This window comes from Lolium rigidum, chromosome 6 (assembly GCF_022539505.1).
Source record: "Lolium rigidum isolate FL_2022 chromosome 6, APGP_CSIRO_Lrig_0.1, whole genome shotgun sequence".
Classification (NCBI taxonomy): Eukaryota; Viridiplantae; Streptophyta; class Magnoliopsida; order Poales; family Poaceae; genus Lolium; species Lolium rigidum.
This window is the reverse complement of record NC_061513.1, coordinates 116051601-116072520: the sequence shown is the minus strand read 5'-3', so window position 1 is coordinate 116072520 and position 20920 is coordinate 116051601. Positions and strand designations below refer to the sequence as shown.

The window sequence follows — 20920 nt, the reverse complement described above, 5'->3', positions numbered from 1 at the left end:
CAGCACTACGAAAAACCAGTGCAGAGCAAAGTAACAAAATTTCGCAACCACTATTAAGTGATGCTCGTGTTGATAGGTCACCTAATGAAGGGAACCATGAAAATACTATACAGAATTAAACAAACTTGCAGAGGCTGGCCATTGGTTCTCCCAAGTAATAAGAAATCATAAGCAATCCTTTCTACACATACAAATTGCTGCCCCTATATAAACCATTTGTTCATCACCAATCAAAACAAAAGGAGAATAGAAACTTGAACTGGATAGCATGTCCACTTCCTACATGCTATACCAAATCTTAAGTTGTAGATCAGATAATTAAACTGTGGTAACAACACCTTCCTGGAGCGTAAAAATACATATGGACCAAAACACCTTCAATGTGTTTGGAACATTAGCAATAAACTGAAATGTACTTAGCAGATGAGGAATAGCGGAATTACTGCTTTGCTAAATCAGAACTACATTGTGAGCCACTATTCATTTCATATATCACACAGAGCAAAGTCTTTATTCAAATGTGCCAATGTACACCTGTTGTATAACATATTGCACACGAAGAAACAAGAAATATTGGTATGGTAGAACCGTGGCCCTCTTAAGTATTATTCTAACTAAACCGAGCAAATTTATTTAAAGCTTTGTTCTAGATATCTCTGAGGAAAATTATAATAAAAAGCATGCAAACAAAGCAGAAAAGTAACAGGTAATGGTAGTTCGTGCTTAGGCATTGCTCTCATGTTAAGCATGCACCACCGCTCACCACGGGTCGTTGATTTAGACGACAACACGACATACAAAAATCTGAACTGGCAGCTAGTTCCCCTGAAAATGTCACCATTGATTGGGTAGGGTTAAAATTACAGTGCTACATATCAAATCAGTGGAGCTGAAAAATAGAACTACATGAACCTAAACTTTTATGAAAAAATTGACTACCAACATTAAACAATACACATATGACAGAGTACCAGTGCAAAATTCAGTACCTTCTATCAGCCATCCTCAAAATAACAAAGATAAACCTTAGAAATTCAGTACCTTCCATCAGCCATCCTCCTGCCACCATCATGTCATCCTCCTGCTAAATCTCTTAATTGCATAAAAAGGAAACAATTCAATCTGCTTATAAACAGGATAAAAGAGAAGCCACATGTACACTTTACAATGAAAGAAAGTAAACAAGTATGTATTATGTACGTTTTCATACCTCCACCTCCAATGCTTCCATAATAAAATCAGAAATCAATGCTTGGTCCTGCAGACTTTTATGGAAGAAGATGAAATCAGGTGAAGGAGATGCTCAATGACAGATCTCTGAAATACTATAACAACAAATATATATATTGACTTAGGACACAATCAGCAAAAATGGCAATGATAAGAGATGGAGGAACTCAGGGAGAGCAGTGAGTTGCAGCTCAGGAGGAAGAGAAAAAAATGAATGAGGCGGGTGGAGCTAGCCACCATCAGCTCTTCAGCGGGGAGGTCTACAACTTCTCTCGATGAGGACGCTCGGGCCGTCTTCTCCCCTGATTCGCACGCCTCCGTCGCTGCTCTGCGCCACCACCTGCTCGTTGATGGCAACCTCTCCACCATGTGCACGCCTCTTCATCCCGCTCGTTAATGGTGACCTCTCCTCAGTGTGCACACCAGAGAGCCTCCATGGCGGCGGCAACCCTCCTCTTGCTCTTCTTCCTTCACCATAAGCAGGGCTGGTGGCCGCTCTCGTACTGTACGCGGGGCTCACGCCCAAGGCCAGCGCCCCGGTCGTGCTCGTGCAAGAAAATCCATTAGATGCTCTCCATGAACCTACATTTACATATCATGTTAATTAAAATCAGAGGCAAAATGTGTGTTTCCTCTAAATGGATAACCAAATCATGCTTTGCATAATAGAAGTGTTTAGTACTTGATGAATCTGTGATGCATGAAAACAACGAAACATGGGAGGATATTGTTATCACCAGAATTTGACCGGATCAGAGGTGGGCCGCGATCAAGATGGGTTTGAAGAATATACATGGAAGAAATACGTGAATCGGCCTTGTGTACCAAGTTTGGGCTAAATTGCCCTTGTATCTGTATTATAGTAGATCGCATCTTAATTTAGAAGTTAGAGTTTTACCCGTGCACGGTTAGGTGCACGCCTCAATTAGAAAGTCCCCTGGACTATAAATATGTATCTAGGGTTTATGGAATAAACAACAACCAACGTTCAACACAAACCAATCTCGGCGCATCGCCAACTCCTTCGTCTCGAGGGTTCCTCCGGTAAGCACCATGCTGCCTAGATCGCATCTCGCGATCTAGGCAGACACGAGCCTGCCTAGTTGTTCATGCGTTGCTCGTCACTGAAGCCTTTTGATGGCGAGCAACGTAGTTATCATAGATGTGTTAGGGTTAGCATTGTTCTTAGTATCATATGCTTTCGTAGTGCAACCCTTGCGCATCTAGCCGTCCTTGTACCTCATCATGGGTGCAGGGACGGCACCCGCTTGATCATCGTTTAGTAGATCTGATCCGTTACGATCGCTCCTTGATTCATCAAGGATTAGTTCAATATCCGCAATAGTTAGGCCTTACAAAGGGTTGGAGGATCCAGCGGCATGCAGGGTGTAATTTGCTGCCCCTAGACAGGACGTTCCGAGGATCAACCTAGTGTTGGTTTTTAGGCCTTGTCTAGGGCTGGCTTACGATCACCGTGCGTGAGCGCGAGGCCCAATCGTGAGTAGGATGATCCGATTATGCGGTGAAAACCCCAGATCGTCGTAGATCTCATACGCTTTATCTTGATCAAGCAGGACCACCACATATTCGGCCACCTTGGACGAATCGTGGGTGGATCGGCTCTATGAGCCGATTCACGGGACAACTCGAGAGCCGATCGAGGCTCGTATTCAATGTGTACGTGTGTGCCCTGCAGAAACTAAGCGAGGCATCATCCACACCTTCCTCGACCGTGTATAGGTCAGGTGGCACGCCCTGCAATTTGCATCGGCGCGCGACCGGGAGGCTTTGCGGGCCGTCGCTCTGAGGGACTGGGGCCAGCCGCAGCCCTAGTTGTTCCCGGCTCTACGGTGTTGACCAGTCACTGCCCGCCAGTGGGTTTCTGACGTCAACACATTCTGGCACGCCCGGTGGGACCATCTTCGACATCCACCGCATCGCCATTTACATCTGAGATGGCGGAAGACACTCTTCAGCAACCATGTCGACATCCACAGCTGAGATGGCTGGCGACTCAGTCACGTACGCGAGCTGCTCGATGAGCACAAGAAGAAGTACGATGAGCTCAAGGCTCTCTTTGAAGCCGATCTAATCGGCTCTTTCTCGAAGACCCGTTCTCATGGCATCGGGTGGAACGGCTTTACAGCCGAGGGTGCCCTCGACCAAGTAGATCTGTCCACCCCTTCAGAAGAACGGACCAGAGCTCTGCGCCGGGAAGTTAACTACATGGTAGCTCATTCTGTTTACCGCCATGGCAAGGACAAAGAGGAGGCCGTTTCAAGCGATCGGCTTCGATATGATGATAAAGGTACAACAATGAAGACGGTATAGAGTCTTATAATGCTTTCAATATGTCTTTTATGTGAGTTTTGCTGTACCGGTTCATACTTGTGTTTGCTTTAAACACCTTGCTAGCCTAAACCTTGTATCGAGAGGGAATAATTCTCATGCATCCAAAATCCTTGAGCCAACCACTATGTCATTTGTGTCCACCATACCTACCTACTACATGGTATTTATCCGCCATTCCAAAGTAAATTGCTTGAGTGCTACCTTTAAAATTCCATCATTCACCTTTGCAATATATAGCTCATGGGACAAATAGCTTAAAAACTATTGTGGTATTGAATATGTACTTATGCACTTTATCTCTTATTAAGTTGCTTGTTGTGCGATAACCATGTTTCGGGGACGCCATCAACTATTCCTTGTTGAATATCATGTGAGTTGCTATGCATGTCCGTCTTGTCCGAAGTAAGAGAGATCTACCACCTTAATGGTTGGAGCATGCATTTGTTAGAGAAGAACATTGGGCCGCTAACTAAAGCCATGAATCATGGTGGAAGTTTCAGTTTTGGACATATATCCTCAATCTCATATGAGAATAATAATTGTTGCCACATGCTTATGCATTAAAGAGGAGTCCATTATCTGTTGTCCATGTTGTCCCGGTATGGATGTCTAAGTTGAGAATAATCAAAAGCGAGAAATCCAAAATGCGAGCTTTCTCCTTAGACCTTTGTACAGGCGGCATGGAGGTACCCCATTGTGACACTTGGTTAAAACATGTGCATTGCAAAGATCCGGTAGTCCAAGCTAATTAGGGCAAGGTGCGGGCACTATTAGTATACTATGCATGAGGCTTGCAACTTGTAAGATATAACTTTCATAACTCATATGCTTTATTACTACCGTTGACAAAATTGTTTCATGTTTTCAAAATAAAAGCTCTAGCACAAATATAGCAATCCATGCTTCCCTCTGCGAAGGGCCTTTCTTCTACTTTTATTGTTGAGTCGGTTTACCCATTTCCTTCTATCTAAAAAGCAAACACTTGTGTTAATCGTGCATTGATTCCTACATACTTGCATATTGCACTTGTTATATTACTTTATGTTGACAATATCCAGAAGATATACACAAGACCGCATTCGGAGTACCGGGTTCAATGGGCTTGTTTGAATATGTAGTCATGACATTTGGATCTGAAGAAACTCGGGGGCAGCTCACCCCGAAGGTCCTCTCCTACGGAGAGCCGATTTCGTTCAAATCGGCTGGCTCGCATGATAGTGCCCTCGGACATGATCAAGCCCAGGTCCATTCGGCTAATTTGTGTATCCTCGTCTCGTTTCGCCTTGACCGAGACTCGAGGGCAACCGACCTGGTAAATGTTCTGTTTCTAGAAGCCAATTGGAGTATCATCGGCTGGTCCTGTGTAGCAACCTTCTTCGAGGATGGTGAATTTTGCAGAGGAGTGTCACCAGGTCTCAGAGTCATCAGTCGAAGAAGATGAAGGAAAGATTATGAGAGACCAATGCGTTGCTATCGGCTCATTGGGCGTCGATCCAGCTAACAATCGGCAGTTTCCGCTCTGCCACGACATGACCCGACGAAGGAAAAGCATAATGATTTTGGAAATGTCATTTCCAAAACCAGGGGGGCATGTGTTATCACCAGAATTTGACCGGATCAGAGGTGGGCCGCGATCAAGATGGGTTTGAAGAATATACATGGAAGAAATACGTGAATCGGCCTTGTGTACCAAGTTTGGGCTAAATTGCCCTTGTATCACGTATTATAGTAGATCGCATCTTAATTTAGAAGTTAGAGTTTTACCCGTGCACGGTTAGGTGCACGCCTCAATTAGAAAGTCCCCTGGACTATAAATATGTATCTAGGGTTTATGGAATAAACAACAACCAACGTTCAACACAAACCAATCTCGGCGCATCGCCAACTCCTTCGTCTCGAGGGTTCCTCCGGTAAGCACCATGCTGCCTAGATCGCATCTCGCGATCTAGGCAGCACGAGCTCGCCTAGTTGTTCATGCGTTGCTCGTACTGAAGCCTTTTTGATGGCGAGCAACGTAGTTATCATAGATGTGTTAGGGTTAGCATTGTTCTTAGTATCATATGCTTTCGTAGTGCAACCCTTGCGCATCTAGCCGTCCTTGTACCTCATCATGGGTGCAGGGACGGCACCCCGCTTGATCATCGTTTAGTAGATCTGATCCGTTACGATCGCTCCTTGATTCATCAAGGATTAGTTCAATATCCGCAATAGTTAGGCCTTACAAAGGGTTGGAGGATCCAGCGGCATGCAGGGTGTAATTTGCTGCCCCTAGACAGGACGTTCCGAGGATCAACCTAGTGTTGGTTTTTAGGCCTTGTCTAGGGCTGGCTTACGATCACCGTGCGTGAGCGCGAGGCCCAATCGTGAGTAGGATGATCCGATTATGCGGTGAAAACCCCAGATCGTCGTAGATCTCATACGCTTTATCTTGATCAAGCAGGACCACCACATATTCGGCCACCTTGGACGAATCGTGGGTGAATCGGCTCTATGAGCCGATTCACAGGACAACCTGAGAGCCGATCGAGGCTCGTATTTAATGTGTACGTGTGTGCCCTGCAGGAAACTAAGCGAGGCATCATCCACACCTTCCTGACCAGGTATAGGTCAGGTGGCACGCCCTTGCAATTTGCATCGGCGCGCGACCCAGGAGGCTTTGCGGGCCGTCGCTCTGAGGGACTGGGGCCAGCCGCAGCCCTAGTTGTTCCCGGCTCTACGGTGTTGACCAGTCACTGCCCGCCAGTGGGTTTCTGACGTCAACAGATATAGCGGAAATAATAGTTTTCCATGAAAAAGAAAAAAGATCCCCAACTTGCACTACGGTTCAAAATTCAAAAAGTTCAACATTACCCGCTGGAATAGTAAGATATGGGCCCATTCTTCTATCAAACTTCATCATCTTCCTTTAGAATACACCTACAGCAGAAAAAAACATAGGGTAAATCAAATGTGCAACAAAAAGCAGGAATGCAATATATAATTGATGCGAACAGAATGACGTTGACTTCTTAAAAGTGTCTAATTGGACTCATGACATACAAAAGTGTGAGGCACATGATTTTGACCCCATCAAGTTCCTAAAAAACATGACACACAATATCTAATTGAGATAAAATAAACAATATTATGGTTCAAAAGTTAGTCCCAACCATTACCTACTCAAACAGCAAGATATACGTCTATTCTTCTACTTCAATAGTCTTCCTTTAGAACACACCTGCAACAAAAAAAACATGGGATCATATTAAGTGTGCGACCAAAATGCAAAGAGAAAGGCCTATTTGGATCGATGACAAAACAGACCAAATTGGAGGCACATGGATTTAACCCAATCAAGTTCCTGTAGAACACAACATACAATATCTAATTAAGCAATGCCTGAAAATAGGAGTAAAATGAACGCATACGGCTTACCACAACATGCATTTGTTCATGGAAATAGGATTTGAATGGTTCAAGCACCTAATATTTATGTAACTGCTCTATATCTAATGCGTGAAGTACCACACTATTGCAAGATCCATAGTAAAAGGCATGCCCTTTCAAACAAAAAGAAGATGCACGTATATCGTCATCTTCCGAAGCAATCATTTCCCTCAGGCATTTTCACAAACACCTTGTGTACACCTGCAACCTCAAAATATGAGAGCAAAATAGATGATGTTCAGGGAAGGGTATGGTATGCTAAGGTAAGGATGAGAAAATCATACCCAATGCGTGCTTGATGATGGGGAGGAGAGGGACCAGCAGAGAATGGTGGAGGAGACGGAGCGCAGCCGAGAAGCAGCGGCCACTTGCCGCTCCTATTAGCGATGGCCGCCATCCCCACACCATCCGCCACCTGCGGCTGCTGCTTAGGTGGACGCGATGGGGAAGAAAAGGACGCCCGTCGCCGGCGTAGAGGACGAGCCGGAGAAGGAACCGGCGGCGCCAGGTGAGGGAGACGCAAGGGGACGGAAGGAGAAGCCCAGAGGAGGGTTAGGCTGGTCGCTGCCCCTTTTTCCTCTTCTCCAATCCCTTTTCTTTTTCTAGCTGAGGAGGAGGAGGAAAAGTGCGGCCGGCCGGCCACGAAGGCGGAGCGGCGCCAGTCGCCTCTCGCGAGCAGCACGCGAGGAAGATGAGAAAGGGAGGGCGTGAGTGCGGCTAGCGTTTTTTCGGTGGGATTTCCTTTTTATACCACCGTGGTAAAAAAATGAACGGTTCAGATTGGTTGAGGTAAAATTCAATGGCTAGTCAAATTGGATTTATCTGAGAGGCCCATGGGGTGGCATCAATTATACCTTTAGATGAGTAGCATGTCATGAATATTTGCTTGCATTGTTTTATTCATAAATCGGTATGACATTGTGGTATTCTCCTCTGAATAATTCACTTGAATCGACTTGGCACATGCTCACGCATGCATATGACTGAACGAAAGTCAATTAATCCTCGATGATCTATTTTGTTTCAGAGTTCTTGTATCACTTTTATGCCTCCGTTAATTTTATTTTGTCGCAAGCATGATTATGACAGTTATTGCTCTCTTGATTGTCGCTTCCCAGTCTATTGCTAGTCTTCACTTGTACTGAGCGGGAACGCTGCTCGTGCTTCCAAACACTCGAAAACCAAGTTATTCCAAAGTGTCCACCATAAATACCTATGCATGGCATTTCAAACCATTCCAAGTAAATTCTCATGTGCTACCTTTAAACCTTCAAAATACTTCTCAATTTGTGTTAATGTTTTATAGCTCATGAGGAAATATGTGGTGTTTTATCTTTCAACCTTGTCATTTACTCCGGACAGACTCTCACCAATGGACTAGTGGCACGTCCGCTTATCCAATAATTTTGCAAAAAGAGCTGGCAACGGGGTTCCCAGCCCCAATTAATCAACCTCCATTAATAATTCTCTTCACGTGTTTTGCTCTGATTCATCAGTAAGCAACTTAACCTGCAAATAGACACTTCCCCATGGTATGTGAATGTTGGAAGGCACCCGAGGATTCGGTTAGCCATGGCTTGTGTAAGCAAAGGTTGGGGAGAGTGTCATCCATAATGAAACTAAAATACATGTGTAAATAAAAGAGAAGATGGATGATCTACCTTGCTGGTAGAGATATCGTCCTTCATGGGAGCCGCTCTTGAGAGTCTGGTTGGCGAGGTGGTTAGAGTACCCACTATCATTCGTTGACAACAACAAACACCTCTCAAAATAATTTTACTTCTGTCTTTGAAAAATGAAAAGCTCTAGCACATGTTAATCCCTGCTTCCCTCTGCGAAGGGTCAATCTTTTACTTTTATGTTGAGTCACCATCCTTTCTTTGAGCACCTTCTTGAGAGCATGACTGTCATTCTTAGTATAATATGCTTGTCCCAAAATATGATCAGCTGTGGTATAACTTTGATGCTTTTATCTTTGACAATTTTACTTCTAGTCTTTCTATGAACTTCAGAGGTGCCTGGGCATTTATGTTTTGCTACAAATACATGCAAGCGAGATACCACTTTATCATATCTTTCTATGAACATTGCAATCCTGCTTATTGAAGTGCTTCATGATGCTTGTTATTAGTTTGTTGGTATCTCTTTTATGATTGACACAGTTACTAGATGACTTTATTTGCATGTACCTTATTATGAATTGCTTAAGTACTTGTCATATCATGAGAATATTTACATCATATGAAAAAATGTGTTCATGAAAGTTCTTTTATCGCACTCAGTTGTTAACTGAATTGCTTGAGGACAAGCAATAAGCTAAGCTTGGGGGGAGTTGATACGTCCAAAACGTATCTACTTTCCCGAACACTTTTGCTATTGTTTTGCCTCTAAATTGTGTATTTTGGATACAACTAACACGGACTAACGCTGTTTTCAGCAGAATTGCTCTGGTTTCTCGTTTTTGTGCAGAAATCCAACTTTCAGGAAAATCCTCGGAATTTATGCGAAAGGCCCTATTTTCCCAGAATACCGACGGAGCCAGAAGGGCAAGCCAGGTGGGGGCCCGAGGCCCCCACACACTAGGTCGGCGCGGCCCAGGAGGGGGGCGCGCCGCCTTGTTGTGTGGGCGCCTCGGCGGCCCCCCGACGCTCTCCTCTGGACTATATACGCCTTTCGACCTAAAAACGCCGGGGGTTCGACCATATTTCCGGAGACCATCCGAGTACGCCGCCGCCATCGCGAAAATCCGCCTCGGGACCGAAACTCCGTTCGGCACTCCGCGGGACGGGGAATTGGAGGGGATCTTCACCGCCATCACCACCGACGCCTCTCCATCGACCAGCCATGTTTCCCCCATCCATGTGTGAGTAATTCCCCCGCTGTAGGCTGAAGGGGATGGTAGGGATTGGATGAGATTGATCATGTAATAGTCACAAGATTGTTAGGGCATGGTGCCTAGTATCCATAGATGTTACTTTTATGATATTGTTGCAACTTGTTATGCTTAATGCTTGTCACTAGGGCCCGAGTGCCATGATCTCAGATGTGAACATGTTATTGTTTCATCATGATATGCATTGTTTATTGATCTTACCTCGCAAGTTGTATACACACGTTGTCGTCCGGAACCCGAGGCCCCAAAGTGACGAAATTGGGACAACCTGAGGGGAAGGCGGTGATGTGAGGATCACATGTGTTCACGGAGTGTTAATGCTTTGCTCCGGTACTCTATTAAAAGGAGTACCTTAATTTCCGATAGTTTCCCTAGAGGCCCGGCTGCCACCGGCTGGTAGGACAAAAGATGTTGTGCAAGTTTCTCATTGCGAGCACGTACGACTATATATGGAACACATGCCTATTGATTGATTAGTACTTGGATACCGCTTTATTATTACCTGCAAATGCCCTACCATGATTGTTACATGAATTCTCTCATCCATGCAACGCCCGTTCATCCGTCCCTGTGCCTACAGTATTTTAATCCTGCTATTTACTATAATCATTACTGCTGTCTTTATTTCACCGCTGCTGTTATTTCACTATTCCTACTTCTATAAAACTGTTGCTACTGATAAACTCTTGCGAGCAAGTCTGTTTCCAGGTGCAGCTGAATTGACAACTCCGCTGTTAAGGCATACAAGTATTCTTTATCTCCCCTTGTGTCGAATCAATAAATTGGGTAATACTTCCCTCGAAGACGGTTGCGATCCCCTATACTTGTGGGTCATCAAGGTGCATGATCTCTTTAGCAAAGGATCGATCCCTCATTATCCCGCCCCATATGCATAAAGCCTCACAGCTTCTTCCTCCTCTTGCTACACAACTCAAGGAGCACCATTGTTGTGGGGTTTCCACCTCGAGATATATACATCTAGACAAGAAGGAGTAGGGGTTTTACCTCCTCACGAGGGCCCTGAACCTGGGTAGATCGTTGTGTTCCATGTGTGCTTGTTAGTGCATCTTCCCTCCCGTAATCCTTTGGCGTACATCCGGCCCAACTTAAGCCTACCCAAGGCATTTGCCATGACACCACCACAATAGTTGGTGCCTACCATGGGGCCAGTAGCAACATAGCCTGGAGTGCTTGATGGCTGCGAAATACGCCATTTTTCTGTTGGGTCTCGCAACAGAAAACAAAAATTCTAACTATACGCAAACCCTAATGCGCCCAAGATCTATCCATGTTGTAATGCAGTAACGGATGTGATATCGGAAACGTACCCTCGTAGACCGATAGCGGTTAAACCGCTAGAACGTAGACGATGTAGTCGAATAGGCGACGCCGACCTCAGGGTCCCCGATGTCAAGTACAGCAGGTGTAGTATCTCGTAGTTTCGCACACGTACGCCGCTCAACGACACTCCCGACTCCGTTCCAGCGAAGTTGCGGAAGTAGATCTTCTGGATTCGGATCTCGGCAGCGCTCCCGCGCACCAGTTGGAGTTGTCTCCTCCCTATGCAATTCTTCGGGAAACTGCACGGAGTCAGAAACTAGAGAAAGATATTTCTCTAATTAATTATGTATTTAATTGACCCCAACTGGCCACTATATATAGGGGGCAAGCGGTACTAGGTTTCATAAGGGGGCAAGGTGGGACTAAAACGGAGGTAAACATGAGGGAGGAGGGCCAGCCGGCTGCACGCCCGCGCGCGCCACCGCCTCCCCCGCCCTGGCTTGGTCAGTCGTGCGGGTGGGCAGGCCCACTTGGCCGGGCTGGCCACCCCCACCCTTTTTTTCCTTTTTATTTTCCCTTTCCTTTTTCTTTTATTTGGCTCCTTCCAGAATAGGGATGCCCTTTTAATTAAAATAAAAAAATCATATTTTTATATAATTAAATATATTTTAATATATTGATTAATCCAATCAAATATTAAACATATCCTTAATTGCCTATTAGTCAAGACACCTCCCGAACTTCTCCGAACCTATTTTGGATTTCATTGGAACCCTATTCCAGATAAATCTCTCCACTCTGATGAATCCAAAACCAGCTGTAGTTTCGTTGAACCCTTAAGTGTGTTACCATACGGTTCGGGAATAACATAGCTATGAACCGGCGACTAGGTCACCGACCATATGATCACTAGGGGGGTCCGGAGAACCATTACAATCACTATGAAATCCACGAAGATATGATAATCGTTTGAACCTATGCAAATAGTCTTACTCCTTTGTTCATTTGATACCGGCACTTGCCCGAGACATCATCATCGGTATCACAATACCTAGTTCAATCTCGTTACCGACAAGGCTATTTCACTCGTTCACATGCGATTATATCCCCATGACCTAGTCATTAGCTTCACATCTTTCATGGATATAATCTCACCGAGTGAGCCCTTATAAAGTTCTTCCAATCATGCGGACGGAACAAATTCCACTCTTCATAGCGTAGGCCTGAACCATTCCATCAGTATACCTAGCTAGCTGAACCTTTATGACCACCCTATCACAGTGTGGTGGTTCCAAGAACTAAGGCAACCTAAGGAGATGGTGATTAGTACGATCTCATGGTCTAAGGATTAAGTTACTATGCACTTGATATAAACATCATAACATTGAACTCCATACAGTATGATCGTGTTACAATTATGTTGCGGGTATGTCCCCCATATCATTCATCTAAGGATATGACCTCATTGTCAATGACGTGTGTGTCCATGATCGGGAAAACCTCGACGAACTATCGACCTCAATGAAACAGTAATGCATATGTGTGCTTACTAGGGACTTTTGGTTGTTTACAATACCACACGTGTATTAGTGTTTTCCTCATAATACAGTTATAGCATGTCACGAAACTAATTATAAATATTTGGACATATCATATATCCATTTGTCTCTAGAGCACTATATCCAACAGTCTAGCTTATGATTATGCTTAGTTGTGGAACACATTGTTTTAGTGTCCTCAACCCTCAGATTCATATGTTCTTTGTGAATCCATAATGTCACCTTTTTTGACATTGTTTTATCAAAGTGATAAATTTATTATCAACTTTTGGCTTATTTAGTGAGAATTTCCTTTCTTGTATCATGATAACGCGTGAAGCACACGTCCGTTGGGAACCCCCAAGAGGAAGGTGCGATGCGCACAGCAGCAAGTTTTCCCTCAGAAAGAAACCAAGGTTATCGAACCAGTAGGAGCCAAGAAGCACGTGAAGGTTGTTGGTGGAGGAGTGTAGTGCGGCGCAACACCAGTGAAACCGGCGCCAACGTGGAACCTGCACAACACAATCAAGATACTTTGCCCCAACGTAACGGTGAGGTTGTCAATCTCACCGGCTTGCTGAAAACAAAGAATTAAACGTATCGAGTGGAAGATGATGTTTGTTTGCAAAGAACAATGAAAGAACAATGATTGCAGTAGATTGTATTCAGATGTAAAAGAATGGACCGGGGTCCACAGTTCACTAGTGGTGTCTCTCCAATAAGATAACTAACATGCTTGGGTGAACAAATTACAGGTGGGCAATTGACAAATAAAGATTCAATACATATCAATGATGATTACTATGAGATTTAATCGGGGCATTACGACAAAGTACATAGACCGCTATCCAAGCATGCATCTATGCCTAAATAATCCACCTTCGGGTTAGCATCCGTACCCCTCCAGATATTAAGTTGTAAACAACGGATAATTGCATTAAGTATGGTGCGTAATGTAATCAACACAAATATCCTTAGACAAAGCATCGATGTTTTATCCCTAGTAGCAACAGCACATCCACAACCTTAGAACTTTCTGTCACTGTCCCAGATTAAATGGAGGCATTAACCCACTATCGAGCATAAATACCCCCTCTTGGAGTTACAAGTATCAACTTGGCCAGAACCTCTACTAGCAACGGAGAGCATGCAAGAACATAAACAACACATATATGATAGATTCATAAGCAACTTGACATAATATTCTAGATTCATCGGATCCCACCAAACACAACATGTAGCATTACAAATAGATGATCTTGATCATGTTAGGCAGCTCACAAGATCTAAACAATGATAGCACAAGCGGAGAAGACAACCATCTAGCTACTGCTATGGACCCATAGTCCAAGGATGAACTACTCACGCATCAATCCGGAGGCGGGCATGATGATGTAGAGCCCTCCGGTGATGATTCCCCTCTCCGGCAGGGTGCCGGAGGCGATCTCCTGAATCCCCCGAGATGGGATTGGCGGCGGCGGCATCTGTGGAAGGTTTTCTGTATCGTGGCTCTTGGTACATGGGTTTTCGCGACGAAGGCTTTAAGTAGGCGGAAGGGTAGGTCAGGAGGCGGCGCGAGGGGCCCACACCATAGGACGGCACGGGCCCCCCTCTGGCCGCGCCGGCCTATGGTGCCGGGCCCTCGTGGCCCCTCTTCGTAACCCCTCCGGTCTTCTGGAAGCTCCGCGGAAAAATAAGACCCTGGGCGTTGATTTCGTCCAATTCCGAGAATATTTCCTTTGTAGGATTTCTGAAACCAAAAACAGCGAGAAAACAACAAGCGGCGCTTCGGCATCTTGTTAATAGGTTAGTGCCGGAAAATGTATAATAATGATGTAAAGTATGTATAAAACATGCAAGTATTGTCATAAAAGTAGCATGGAACATAAGAAATTATAGATACGTTTGAGACGTATCAAGCATCCCCAAGCTTAGTTCCTACTCGCCCTCGAGTAGGTAAACGATAACAACAAATAATTTCTGAAGTGACATGCTACCAACATAATCTTGATCAACATTATTATAAAGCATATGAGATGGATGGAGTGATCTGAAGCAAAAGATTGCTAACAAAAGATGATGACTAAACAAATGAATCATATAGCAAAACTTTTCATGAATAGTACTTTCAAGACAAGCATCAACAAGACTTGCATAAGAGCTAACTCATAAGCAATAAATTCAAAGTAGAATGCATTGAAGCAACACAAAGGATGATTAAGTTTCAGCAATTGCTTTCAACTTTTAACATGTATATCTCATGGATATTTGTCAATGTAGAGTAATATAACGAGTGCAATAGGTAAACATGTAAGAATCAATGCACACAGTTAACACAAGTGTTTGCTTCTAAGATAGAAAGAAGTAGGTAGACTGACTCAACATAAAGTAAAAGAATGACCCTTCGCAGAGGAAAGCATGGATTACTATTTTGTGCTAGAGCTTTTATTTTGAAAACATAGAAACAATTTTGTCAACGGTAGTAATAATTCATATGTGCTATGCATAATACTTCCTACAAGTTGCAAGCCTCATGCATAGAATACCAATAGTGCTCGCACCTTGTCCTAATTAGCTTGGATTAACACGGATTATCATTGCATGACATATGTTTCAACCAAGTGTCACAAAGGGGTACCCTTGTGCCGCCTGTACAAAGGTCCTAGGAGATCAATTGCATTTGATTTCTCGTTTTTAATAGATCTCAACTTAGGACATCCATACCGGGACAACATAGACAACAGATAATGGACTCCTCTTTTAATGCATAAGCATTCAACAACGGATAATATTCTCATAAGAGAGTGAGGTTGTATGTCCAAACTGAAAACTTCCACCATGATACATGGCTTTGGTTAGCGGCCCAATGTTCTTCTCTAACAATATGCATACTCAAACCATTTGATCATTAAAATCACCCTTACTTCAGACAAGACGAACATGCATAGCATCTCAAATGATATCCAACAAAGGTAAAAAGTTGATGGCATCCCCAGAAACATGGTTACCGCTAAACAAGCAACTTATAAGAACTAAGACACATAACTACATATTCATCACCACAATAGTTTTTAAGCTATTTGTCCCATGAGCTATATATTGCAAAGATAAAGGAATGAAATTTTAAAGGTACCACTCAAGTAATTTACTTTGGAATGGCAGAAAAATACCACATAGTAGGTAGATATGGTGGACACAAATGGCATGGGTTTTGGCTCAAGGTGTTTGGATGCACAAGAAGCATTTCCTCTCAGTACAAGGTTTGGGCTAGCAAGGTTGTTTGAAGCAAACACAAGTATGAACAGTACAACGAGAACTTACACAAGAACATATTACAAGCATTATAAGATTCTACACTGTCTTCCTTGTTGTTCAAACACTTTAACAGAAAATATCTAGACTTAGAGAGACCAATCATGCAAACCAAATTTTAACAAGCTCTACGGTAGTTCTCCATTAATAGATTAAACTACATGATGCAAGAGCTTAAACATGATCTATGAGAGCTCAAAACAATTGTCAAGTTATTCCAAACTATATGAAGCATTTTCTGAATCCAACCAAATAGCAATCAACGAAGCAATTTTCAGCCTTCGCCATGAACATTAAAGCACAATTAAGAACACAAGTGTTCCATATGAAAAAGCGGAGCGTAATATGTCCAATATAAGGATGGTGAGATCCAACTTTATTCAAATCAAAACAAAAATAAAAGCAAACAGACGCTCCAAGTAAAGAACATAAGATGTGATGGAATAAAAATACAGTTTCACTAGAAGTGACCTGATAAGTTGTCGATGAAGAAGGGGATGCCTTGGGCATCCCCAAGCTTAGATGCTTGAGTCTTCTTAAAATATGCAGGGATGAACCACCGGGGCATCCCCAAGCTTAGACCTTTCACTCTTCTTGATCATATTGTATCATCCTCTTCTCTTGACCCTTGAAAACTTCCTCCACACCAAACTTCAAGCAAACTCATTAGACTGTTAGTGCATAATAAAAAATTCACATATTCAGAGGTGACATAATCATTCTTAACACCTCTGGACATTGCACAAAGTTACTGAAAGTTAATGGAACAAAGAAACCCATTCAACATAGCAAAAGCGGCAATGCGAAATAAAAGACAGAATCTGTCAAAACAGAACAGTCTGTAAAGACGAATTTTACAGAGGAACTTAACTTGCTCAAACGGAAAAACTCAAAACTAATGAAAGTTGCGTACATATCTGAGGATCACGCACGTAAATTGGCAGATTTTTTTGATTTTTTTTTACAGAGAGTTCTACGCAAATTCGTTACAGACAGCAATTCTGTTTCTGCGCAGCAATCCAAATCTAGCATCAAATTTACCATAGAGACTTTACTTGGCACAAAAAACATGATAAGGAGATGTTGCTACAGTAGTAACAACTTCCAAGACTCAATAATACAGTAGTAAAATAAAACATGGGTTATCTCCCAAAAAGTGCTTTTCTTTAACGCCTTTCAGCTAGGCGCAGAAAGTGCAAATCAAGTATTTTCAAGAGAAGAAGCATCAACATCATTACCTCGGGCTTTACGCCTACCCTTCTTACTCTTTTTCTTACTCTTTGGTTTGGGGAATACATGTCTACCTCCCGGTGTAGAGGTGAATTTTAGGGTGCCTTCTCCCACATCTATGATTGCTCCCAATACTTTCAGCAGGGATCTTCCAAGTGTGATTTGTCCTGTTTCTACACATTTAATAACAAGATAATCAGTGGATACCGTTCTTCCAAGAATGGTTCTCTGTGTTAGGGCAATATACTTGTTGTATTAACAGGGGGCCAAAGGCCACAATATATAGTACATGTACAGGTGCACATATGCAGAAAGCCCCCTAACATATGGGGAAACTACAAGATACAGATATATACATCTAACACCCCCCCCCCCGCAAACTCATGGTGGATCCACAACACTGAGTTTGGAGAGTAAGAAATCATGCTGCGCTCGAGTCTGTGCCTTCGTAAAGAAATCCGCCAACTGCAAATCTGAAGGCACATAATGAACCGCAACAACATCATCCTGTACATGTGCACGCATGTAAAAAGCATCAACACCGATATGCTTGGTCAGCTCATGCTTGACCGGATCACGTGCAATACTGATAGCACCTGTACTTTCAGACAAAAGTGGAGTGGGTGTCGTAACAGAGACCCCAAAATCTGCAAGCAACCACTGTAACCAAGTCACCTCAGCAATCAACAAAGCCATAGCCCGCAACTCAGCATCAACACTCGAACGGGAAACTGCGACCTGTTTCTTCTTCTTCCAAGCAACAAGCGAACCACCAAGAAACACACGATAAGCGAGAAGCGAACGACGATCCGTAGGATCACTCGCCCACGTAGCATCCGAATAGCACCGGAGCTGGAGAGAGCTGGAACGGGGAAAGAAAAGGCGACGAGTGATCGTGCCACGAAGATAGCGAAGAACACGAGAGGAGATGACTATAGTGAACAAGTGGTAGGAGATGAGACAAGCCGACTCGGAATATGAACGAGGATAAGAAATATAAGGACGAGTGACAGCAAGATAAACAAGACTCCCAACAAGATGGCGATAACGAGTGGGATCAGGAAGAGGATCACCATCAGTAGGACGAAGCTTAACATTAAGCTCCATAGGAGTATCAACTGTGCGCTCATCCCCAAGATCAGCACGAGCAAGAAGATCCTGAATGTACTTTTCCTGAGAGATAGAAAAGCCATCGAAGTGGAGGAAACCTCAATGCCAAGAAAATAGCGAAGAGGACCAAGATCGGTCATAAGAAACCGATCACGAAGACGAGCCTTGACGAAGGCAATATACTCGGGATCATCACCGGTAATGATCATATCATCAACATAGAGAAGAAGAAGAGTACGTCCACGAGGAGAAGTGTGAACGAAAAGTGCTCGGATCATGAAGACTAGGAGAGAAACCAGCAGCGGTCACCACGGAGGCGAAGCGCTCAAACCAGGCACGAGGGGCCTGTTTGAGACCATAGAGAGAACGTCGAAGACGACAACCATCCCATCGGGAACAGAATACCCAGGAGGAGGCTGCATGTAAACCTCCTCACTCAACTCGCCATTAAGAAAAGCATTCTGAACATCAAGCTGGGAGAGAGACCAGCGGCGAACAGAAGCAACAGCAAGAAGGGTACGCACAATAGTCATATGAGCCACAGGGGCAAAAGTCTCATCATAGTCACGGCCGTGCTCCTGCTGAAAGCCACGAGCCACAAGACGCCCTTTACAGCGCTCAAGAGATCCATCAGAGCGAGTTTTAATTCTATAGACCCACTTACACGTGATAGGACGAACACCAGAAGGTGGAGAAACAAGATCCCAAGTGCCAGTGCGCTCAAGCGCAGCGATCTCCTCAGCCATGGCAAGCTGCCATTCAGGATGACGCTCGGCATCCCGATAAGAAGTCGGCTCGGAAGTGACAGAGAGACCATACTGACTAGGAGAGTAACAAGATGGATCACGACGCTGACGGACAGGCCGTGAAGGGGGAAGGTCATCAGCAGAGGACAACTCATCAGAAGAAGCGGAAGAAGGGACATCATCAGAAGGATCCGAAGCCGGAGAACGAGGAGTACTAGGTGACTAGACAGAGGAGAGGATGGCGCCGAAGGGGGCGCATCAGGACTAGGAGTGGGAGGAGATGGGATAGCAGGGGGTGCATCCGGAAAAAAAAGAAAAGAGATATCATCCACCGGGTAAGTACCCGAGGTGGGACGAGGATAGAAGGGACGCGTCTCGTCAAACGTGACATCACGAGAGATGCGCATCCGACGACCAACGGGGTCCCAACAGCGATAGCCCTTATGCTCATCATCGTATCCGAGAAAAACACACTCAACGAGGCCGAGCGGTCAGCTTGGTGCGATCGCGAGGAGGGAGAAGAACGTAGCACACGCAACCAAATAAACGAAGTGTCGAGTAATCCGGAGAGCAACCGAGAAAGACGCTCGAGAGGAATGCCACCTTGAAGGGCAGCGGAAGGCTGAATGTTAATGAGGTAAGTCGACGTAGCGACGGACCTCAGCCCGAAATGCGGCGGAAGAGAGGAAGCAATCATCATAGCACGGGTAGTCTCAAGAATATGACGATGCTTACGCTCGGCGACACCATTTTGAGCATGGGCGCCGGGACACGAAAACCGGGCAAGGGTGCCCTGTTCGGCAAGAACACCACGCGAGTCTCGGGAGATATACTCGCCTGCGGAGTCGGCCACGAAACACACGAATAGGCGTGGAATACGAGTACGAACCATGGCTGCAAAACGGCTGATAAATAGAAAGCACCTCACTACGAGAGTGCATAAGAAACAACCAGGTGTATCGCGAAAAATCATCAATAAACAAAATATAGTATCGATGACCCCCTTTCGAAGGAAAGGGAGCCGGACCCCAAACATCCGAATGAACTAAATCAAAAGGTCGCTGAGATACAGATGCACTAGTAGGATAGGGAAGCTGAATCTGTTTGCCTAGCCTACAACCACGACACGAATGCAAAGACACATCTCTCGAGACGGACCCCGGAAGACCACGACGAACTAATGACGATAAACGGGAGCCACAAAGGTGACCCGGCCGATGATGCCACTCGCTGAAAAGATCCGGATGACGAAGCGGCAACCGCGGAGAACCGCGGATGAAGTGGCGGTAGAAGGAACGCGAAGCCGGTCTAACTCCCGAGCCCCGGGGGCTCAAGGCTGCGAGGGCCAGCTCCAACCAGGGCCTGTGTACGGCGGTCTCGAACAGCACAAGAATCGGCGTCAAGAATGACGCGACAACCGGAATCGATGAGCCGACTAGCGGAACAGGTTCATGTTAAGACTAGGAACATGAGAAACATCGGGAACGAGAGAAAGAGGTAGTAGAAAGGGTGCCTCGACTGGAAACGAGGAGAGAGGTACCATCAGCCGTGATAACACGAACAGAGCGAAACAAGAGAGCGAAGAGCGAGAAAGAATAGAAGACGCGAGAGGTCATATGAAAAGAAGCTCCAGAATCTAGATACCACGGGGATGACGTACTCGATCGTGTGGAAGGTGGTGGTCGCGCGGTGCCGGAAGAGCCGAGCACGAGAACCAGCGAGTACTCGTCGAGGAAGAGCCCGTACCGGCGAGCGAGACCACGAAGACCACGGATAATGTCCCGATCGGATAGCGCAACGGC

General features: G+C 44.8%; 1 long non-coding RNA gene across 2 annotated transcripts; it reads right to left on the bottom strand.

Moving 5' to 3' along the window:
• Positions 1–1128: 1128 nt before the first annotated feature.
• LOC124668571 lies at positions 1129–6835 on the bottom strand. Of its 2 annotated transcripts, XR_006991745.1 has the most exons (4): positions 6738–6835; positions 6433–6498; positions 1468–1812; positions 1129–1265 (listed from the first exon to the last, which is right to left on the bottom strand). It is a non-coding gene; the product is annotated as an uncharacterized LOC124668571 (long non-coding RNA). The 2 variants fall into 2 exon arrangements; XR_006991744.1 differs by having other exon boundaries at positions 1129–1812.
• Between the last annotated feature and the right edge of the window lie 14085 nt (positions 6836–20920).